Raw genomic sequence first — 8,893 nt, forward strand, 5'->3', positions numbered from 1 at the left:
AGTGGGGTGTAATGGGTATTATCTGCCCATGTATGATTGTGTTATAGTGAGGTATAGAGAGATACTATTTACAAATAAACTGTTAGGATTATCATAGGTTAAATCAGCTTATCTGTTATACTTCCAATAAACACTTGAGTTATTTCTCAAGCATCTGGTTTATGCTATTTGACAATTTAAGGATGATAGGCTAGGCATCACTTTTAGCTGCAAAACACTTTGTTCAATTGAGGCCTTATACTATATGAGATGATCCAGCTGAAGTTTGGAATTAGGACCCAGAACTCCTCAAAGAAGAGGCTCAGCATTCTAAAAAGTCCATTTTAATGTCCAATGGTCTAAGAAACAAAAAGGATCATCAAGAAATTGTTGTTAATTGAAACATCTCAAAAAATACGATGTCTTAAGAGATATGGACATTCCCACATACATTCAAAATAAAATGTTCAATCAAAAAAGTATTTATCATAGTGCCTAATTATGTTTTTGTGTGGTTTTGTTTGTCTTTACTTATTTTTTAAATTGATAGCCAGACTTTTTCTAAACTAAAGCAGCAATATACTGACATGGTAACCAGGTTTTTAAAAAAGAAATGTTTGACCTTTGAACATTTTCAAAATTAGAAGAAAAATATTGCCAGAGGACTAAGAAAAGGGTCCAAATGATCAGGTATAGTATTGAGTATTAAGATACATTGATAAAAATAAGTTCAGTTGTTCAACATAAATAAGTACTAAAATAATCACTTGCAATGATAAAGTGACAGTTACTTAGATTGATACCATTATAAAGTAGTAGGGAGATGCTGTTATTAATAAGGAAGAATGTTGTAACACCATATATCTGAGTTGGCATAACTATTTATTGAAAAGATAAAGAAGCACAAATAAGTAGTCTAGGATGTCAACTAACAGAATGTAAGTAAAAATTTACAACTAATTAAAATTATCTTGCATGTGTCAGATAACACACACACAGAGAATAAAAAGTAGGAGTAAGCAGAATAAAGAGCAGGAGGAAGGTTCAAGGTAGGACATGGGAGGTCACTGAAGTCCAACCTGCATTTGGAATGCACATGTAATAGATATACAAGCTGTGCAAAATAATCATATGTTAGCCAGAAGATCCACGCCAGGCATTATGGTTTCTAAATCAGCTAAAATTCTAGAACACGGGCTCTAGAGATAGTGCTTTCAAAAGTCAGCCAATATCCTACAACATTCTATTCAAAAGTAACAAAGAAAGTAGTAGATGAATGTGGATATTCAAGACAGTACAAAATTAATGCCATAAGAATGCTAGAAGTCCTTAAATATTCCCCTCCAACTTCTCATTAAAACACACACAATAAAGAACATTAAAGAACAAATTGAATCAAACTAGCAAATGAACCAAATATTGAATCACAATGCTGGCCAGAAGAATATAAAATCAATTTATTTCCATTTTATATCTTTGATTTGGGTTAAAAATGTATAGTTATGTTGCCTATGATACAGTCTAAATGAATAAAATAACCTACAATTAAACAATGGCAAATTACCATTTTGAAATTTCCAGGATAAAGAAAGAAAATATCTACAAATATCTTACAACTAATATCACTCTCCAGAGAAAGTGGGGGTGGAATGTCCTCAAGTTTTCTTTTGCAGTGCTGCATAAACTCTTCAAAAGTTATTGTTTTGTTAAAGGAGAAAACATTTTTATGTAATATTTTCATATCAACACAAAGTACCATTCATACAGAATGGCAACAGAAAACTATTTTAATTTATGCAAGTGCAAAATAGGCCATTTATTAATCCAGAAATACAAGACACTTTAATATTAGGAGTCAAACAATATATTGCATCAAAAGGTCAAATGAGAATATATTTTTCCTATAATGCAACTTCATCTGTAGGAGATTTGCTAATGGAAACATCAATTATATATAGTCTAATTGCTGTTATGAAATTCAGGACATACAATTTACCATACAGTTAAGAAATAATTTACCTGCCATCATTAGGGATTTAAGTGTTCTAGTTAGTGAATTTTCAATACTCTTAAAATTTTAAAAACTCATTAATTTTAAATATATTACATACTTCATTGACTTAGTAAACAGAGTCTTTTAATAAAATCTGGTATGCTAATAAGTTTAAAATTGTCACTATGAATATCAATTACTATGCTCTATTACAATGACAACTTATGGCTGTTTGTTCAGGACCTAATTGTGAGCTACTCTGTAATATATAAAACATTTGGCTGAAGAATAAGAAATATACACTGTCAATTCAAAATGAGTATGTTCATATTGCAGCTTCTGTTTTCTTTAAGCCTGCTGACCTGTAATTCTAAGAGAACAAAGCTAATAACTTTCATAGGCAAATAGGAAACTGTTTATAAATTTTAAGCCAACTTTCTAATTTTAGAGTAGATATTAATTTATAAAAAAATTGTGAAGATATTCAGGGTTCCCATATATCACACATCCAGCTTATCTTATGTTGACATTTTAGATCATGTGGTACTCAATTAATGAACAAATATTGATATTTTATTATTAAATAATGTCCACACTTTAATGTCCTTTTACTATTCCAAAATCCCATCCAGGATACCATATTACATTTAGTTATCATGTCTCCTTACACTCCTCTTGGCTGTGCCAGTTTCTCATTTTGGTCAGGTTTGGGTAGAATATTTTTGGTCAGAATTTGTTTGATATGTTCATGATGATCAGACTGGGAATATGGATTTTGGGGAGGAAAAGCACAGAGGTAAGTGCCATTCTCATAACATTTTATTAATAGTACATGCTATCAACATGAATTATGACTACTAACATTAGCCTTGATCATCTGGTCAAGGTAATGTTTCTCATATTTCCCATTTGTAAACTACATTTTTCTTGTCCCTTTCCATACTGTAGTCTGAGGAAGGATGTCCTATGAGCAGCTCACACTTAAGGAATAGGAAATATGCTCTATCTCCTTGAGTAGGAATTATCTACATAAATTATAATATTTAGAATTCTTTGGCATAGAAGATTTATGTATTCCCTTCCATTTACTTGTTTTTTCAATCATTTATTTATGTAAGCACGGATATTTATTTTATACTTTGGCTATTAATTCAATACTACATTTATATATATGTACATATATATGTGTGTGTGTATATATATATATATATATATATAATGCAAATTGTTTCAGCATTGGCCCTTGGGAGGTCTTTTAGTTGGCTTTTCTATCTCGTTGACATATATCCAAAATATTGGGTTTGGTTTTATTTATTTATTTATTTGTTTTGGGAACACATCCTTTCTTTATAGCACTTCAAACAATTTCAGGCTCAGCAACCCCAGAATCAGCCATTGCTCTGTCAATGGAAAAAAACAAACTGTACAATAATTTAAAGAGGTTTACTCTGAACCAAACATGAGAGACCATGGCCCAGGGAATCATAGTCTCAGAGGTCCTGAGAAAGTGTACCAAAGGGGGTTGTATTACAGTTTGGTTTCATACATTTTAGACAGACATGAATTGCAGGTAAAATCATAAATCAGTACATGGAAGGTATACATTGGTTTGGCCTGAATAGGAGGAATATCTCAAAGCAATGGCTTACAAGTCATAGGTGAAGTTAGGGATTCTTTCATTGGAAATTGGTTGAGAGTGTTAAGCTTTATCTAAAAATTTGAAGTCAGTAGGAAGGAATGCTTAGGATAAGAAGGTCTGTTATTAATATTTGTCAAGTGATACCATGCCAGCAAAAAAAAAAAAAAAAAAAAGATTCATTTAACTAGATTTTATGGATTGTAAGGCATGACTTAACCCTCACCCCCTCACCTTGCATGGCCTTAGGTCTCGTTTGTACTTTGGTATTTTATTGCCACAGTGAGTCTGTTTTGTCAGACTGACGATCACTATGTTAACATTAATGCCAGTCTGTTGTGTCTAAACTCCAAAAGGCAGGGGATGTGATGAGGCTTGTCTGACCTCCCTTCTCATTATGGCCTGAAACTCAGTTTTAAGGTTTATCTGGGGTCCCGTTGGCCAAGAGGGTGTCTCTTGAGTCAGGGAAGGGGTTTAGGATTTTATCTTTAGTTTACAACTCCAAAAACACTATTTACTTTTATTGCATGATGATGTTAGAAGGCAAGATCTGGACACCAGTCATGCTCTTTGCTACTGGGATGTCATTGCTTCTAGGTCCTCTCAGCTGACAAAGCAAGAAAATGTACATGTGTATATTAACCCATGTATGTATATATACACATATGTGAATACTCCTAGATGTAGCCTTCAGTATCTATATTTAACTGTCTATCTTTAAACTAAACTTGAGTTCATACTGACGACTCCAATTCTAATTCACTGACACATGGACCCCCTTGCTTATATGTACTCTCCCACTCCAACAGTAAGAAACAAAGCCTTCAACATTTGCCATCCATTTACTCACTTTTCAATTCCATTATACATATATGGTTGCTATTGTTTGGATGTTTGTCCTGAAAACCTCATGTTGATATTTGACCCCAGTGTTAGAGACGGGAGCTAATGAGAGGTGTTTATGTCATGGGGGCAGCTCGTGAATAGATTAATAACCTTCCTGGGGGATGAGTTCTCACTTTATTAGTTCCCATGAGAGCTAGTTGTTAAAAAGAGCCTGGCACCTCCCACCTCTCTCTTTTGCCTCCTTTCTCACCATGTGATCTTTGCACATACAGGCTCCTCTTCACCTTCCACCATGAGTGGAAGCAACCTAAGGCCCTCACCGGAAGCCTAGAAGTCATACTATGCTTCTGGCACAGCCTAAAGAACCATGAGCTAAATAAACTCCTTTTCTTTATAAATTACCCAGCCTCAGGTATTCCTTAATAGGAACATAAAACGGACTAAGAGAATAGTTATTTCGGAGTTGTTAATCTTTACACAAATGGGAAATTTTAGTTAATAACTTTATTAACTAAAATACAGCATACACATACAGTTAATTTTGTCTTCAGTCTGACAGAATCAATTCATTTTCAAAGTTACTTAGGTAAGCACCTATTTCCCCACATGATTTAGTGAGGCTTCTTCATATATTTATAATAAAAACATATTCCTTTGTCACATTCTGCATTCTACCCTGGGAGCTCAAATCTAAATGATTTTTAAAATTTCATACATTAACTTTTTGTGCTGTAAGTTTCTGTAAGACAAATACTGCCACATATCTGACATCACAGTAACATACAGAATGATTTCATCATCATAAAGAAGCTCCTGTGCTTCACTTGTTCAACGCTCCTCCCACCCAAACACCTGAAAACCACTGATTTGTTCATTTTCGCAGTGGTTTTCCCTTTTCCAGAATGTCAGATAAATGGAAGACTAGAGTACATAGCCTTTTTAGACTGGATTCTTTCATTTAGCAATATGCATCTAAGATTCACCCATGTCTTTGTATGGCTTCATAGTTCATTCTCTATTATCGCTGAATAGTGTGTTCTATTGTATGGATGTATCACATTTATCCATTTACTCATCAAAGGACATCTTGGTTATTTCCAGTTTGGGGGGTAATTATGAATAAAGCTCTTATAAAATTGTTATACAAGTGTATGTGTGGATATAAGATTTCAACTCCACTGGGTAAATACCTAGGATTATTCTATAAATGTCAATTAATTCAAGTTGATTGATAGTGCCATTCCAGTTTGCTATATTTTTACTGATTTTCTGTCTTCTTGATCTATCAATTACTAGAACATGGGTTTTGAAGTCAAAAACTACAAAAGTGGATTTTTTTCCACTTTCACTTCAATCACTTAGCCTCACGCATTTTGACATACTGATATTGTTGCATATATGTTTAGGGTTGTTTTGTACTCTTTAATAATACATTCCTTTAGTATGCAAGTATATTTTTACCCTTCACACTTTTCATTTCTCTGAAGTCCGCTTTGTCTGAAATTAATATAGCTATAGCAGTTTTCTTTTGATTTGTATCATGTCATTCTCCATACCTTTACTTTTAATCTATTGGATTCTATATGTTTAAAGTATATTTCTTGTAGACAACAATATATAGTGTGTTCTTGTTTTTATACACACTTTGACACAATCTTTTTTGGGATCATTAATATTTAAAATTATTTTTATATACTTGTGTTAGTATCTAACATACTTGTATTTTACCTTTGTTGCGTTTGTTCTTTGTTTTCTTTTTTTTTTTTTTAATAGTATCTGGATCTTTATTTTTAAAGTAGACTTGCCAAATTAAGATCTCAAAGTTTCATAGCAATTTACATAGCCATAACAGTGTATGAGTATATTGTCTCATATTGTCAACAATAGCGCTGTCAGTCTGTTAAATTTTTGCTAATTTTATGTGAGAAAAAAATTCTCTTTAGTTAACATTTTTGTTATTACTACTGAGATTGAGCATTTTTCCCTGTGTTTAAGGCTATTTGCATTTTTTCTTCTGTGAAAGCCACATTTATATTTTTCATCTTTTATTTTATTGGACTATTTGTCTTTTTCTTATTGATTTTTAGGAATTAGTTTTATTTTGTAATTATATTATAGATTTTAGTTCTTTGATGGTTACACATGAAAATACTCTCTACTTGTCTGTCAATCTTGCCTTAACTTTATTTTACATATGAAAAGTTTTGTTAGATATCAATTTAATTTAAAATTTATAGTTAATGGATTATTTTATTTAGAATACAGTATTTGTGGTTCATTCATATTTTGCATACATTAGTTCTTCCCATTTTAGTGCTGAATAGTGTTCCATTGCATGAATGTTTAGACATTCCCAGTGGAAAGAAATTAGAGTTGCTTTATTTTTTGGTAATTACAAATCAGCCCTTGTAAATAGGCTTTTTTTACATTTCCTGATGAATATGCTCATTCATTTACAAAATATTTACTGAGTTCCTATTTTGTGAGTAGGTTCATAGCACTAGGGATGCAATGATGTGTAAGGTAGTCATTGCTCTACAAGATAATAAACTTGAAGTAAAGATGGACAAGTAAGCAATGACTTGAGAATGGTGGATGCACAAGGAACATGCAGCTCACACAACTGTAGCACTTAGAACAATTTGGGAATTATTTCTAAATTATGTAAGCTTTAAATTTGTGCCTGAAAAATCCAAACAAGTTTCCTAAAATCAGGAAACCATAATTTCACCCTTGGCCCTGCCAGATAACATTTTACCAAGTCTTAAGAACTTACTGGATCTCAGTTTTCTCATCTGTAAAAGAACTTTGGATTAGATCAATTCTATAGTTTTTTAATAGCACTAAATTTTTATACTATTTTATAATCTACTTTATAGGTAATAAACTAAAAAACTCTGAATCCAAAATACTTCTGTCAACAAGGAACAATAGAGTGTAAATTTTGTAGAACCTTAAAATAATGCTATTAACATTCTAGAAACATTAGAAAATCAAGTTTTAGGATGTTGTTATAGAACTTTGAACTTAGACCAACATTTAAATCCCTGATACCTGAGTTAGTTCACATACTACTTGATCCACAGGTGCATGTATACAACTATTTAGGGATTTCTTTTAGGATTTTCTTTCCAGGGAATAAAAAATTTAGTAGAAACCTTAAAATGCATTCTGAACCAGATTTTGAAGTAGAAAAATTAAGTACAGAGGTATGGTTAGAGGAGAATCATATTTTCAAATATCATCTTTGCTGTAAGTTAATGTATAATGAGCATTCTCTAGAAGCTAATGTACGCAATTCTAGAATGGCCTTCAAATTACATAGGAGCTGATGAAAATAAAACATTTACAGGAGCAATTAATTCTTGTCTAGTGATTTTCATCTTTCTAAATGAATTTTATTTCTGACATCTCTCTCTGACAAAAATAGTTTGCCAAAAAATTCAGATACAATCTTTTCAAGCCAGGCCTCAAGGGGAGAATTTTAGATAGGGCAAAAGAAGCTCCCAGCTACACGTACATCATAATGTACCTAGAAGGGTAGATGCAAATGACCTACCTAATAGACCTAATCTATCACAATTCCACTAAAAATATTGCCTGCACCCGAATGTTTATAGCAGCACAATTCACAATCACAAAGATGTGGAAACAACCCAAATGCCCATTGATTCATGAATGGATTAGCAAAATGTGGTATATGTATACAATGGAATATTACTCAGCTATTAGAAATAATGGCGATATGGCATCTCTGTGGTTCTCCTGGAGAGAGCTGGAACCCATTCTATTAAGTGAAGTATCCCAAGAATGGAAAAATAAACACCACATGTACTCACCAGCAAACTGGTTTCTCTGAGTGCACATTTGGGAATAACACCAACTGGGTATTGGACAGAGGTCGGGGCTGGGTGGAAGGGATGGGTGTACACCTACTTGATGAGTGCGATGCGCACTGCCTGGGGAATGGACACGCTTGAAGTTCTGACTGGGGGGGATGGGATGGGGGGAGGGTAGGAGTGCACACCTACATGATGAGTGTGATGTGCACTGTCTAGAGAATGGACACAATTGAAGCTCAGACTCAGGGGGATGGGGAGGCATGGGCAATGTATATAGCCTGATCTTTTGTACCCCCTTAATGAGCTGAAAAACAAACAAAAAATAAAAATAAAAAAAAAAATATATTGCCTGTGTAAAATTTTAAAATTAATGATATAGATTGCAGTTTCTGGATATAATAAATTTGAAATTAAAAATTATTATATGTTTAAAATGTATGTTATAATTTCTATTTTAAAAATAACTCAAGTATGTAAAAACAAAATGCATTTTACAGAGAGGAAATATATATTGTTTCATCAAGGAATTTTTGAATTCCTTTTAATCTAAGCATTCAAGGTCTTTATTCTCTCTTTTTTTCTTTCAGAATATTACAG

This window comes from Eulemur rufifrons, chromosome 1 (assembly GCF_041146395.1).
Source record: "Eulemur rufifrons isolate Redbay chromosome 1, OSU_ERuf_1, whole genome shotgun sequence".
NCBI classification, from domain to species: domain Eukaryota; kingdom Metazoa; phylum Chordata; class Mammalia; order Primates; family Lemuridae; genus Eulemur; species Eulemur rufifrons.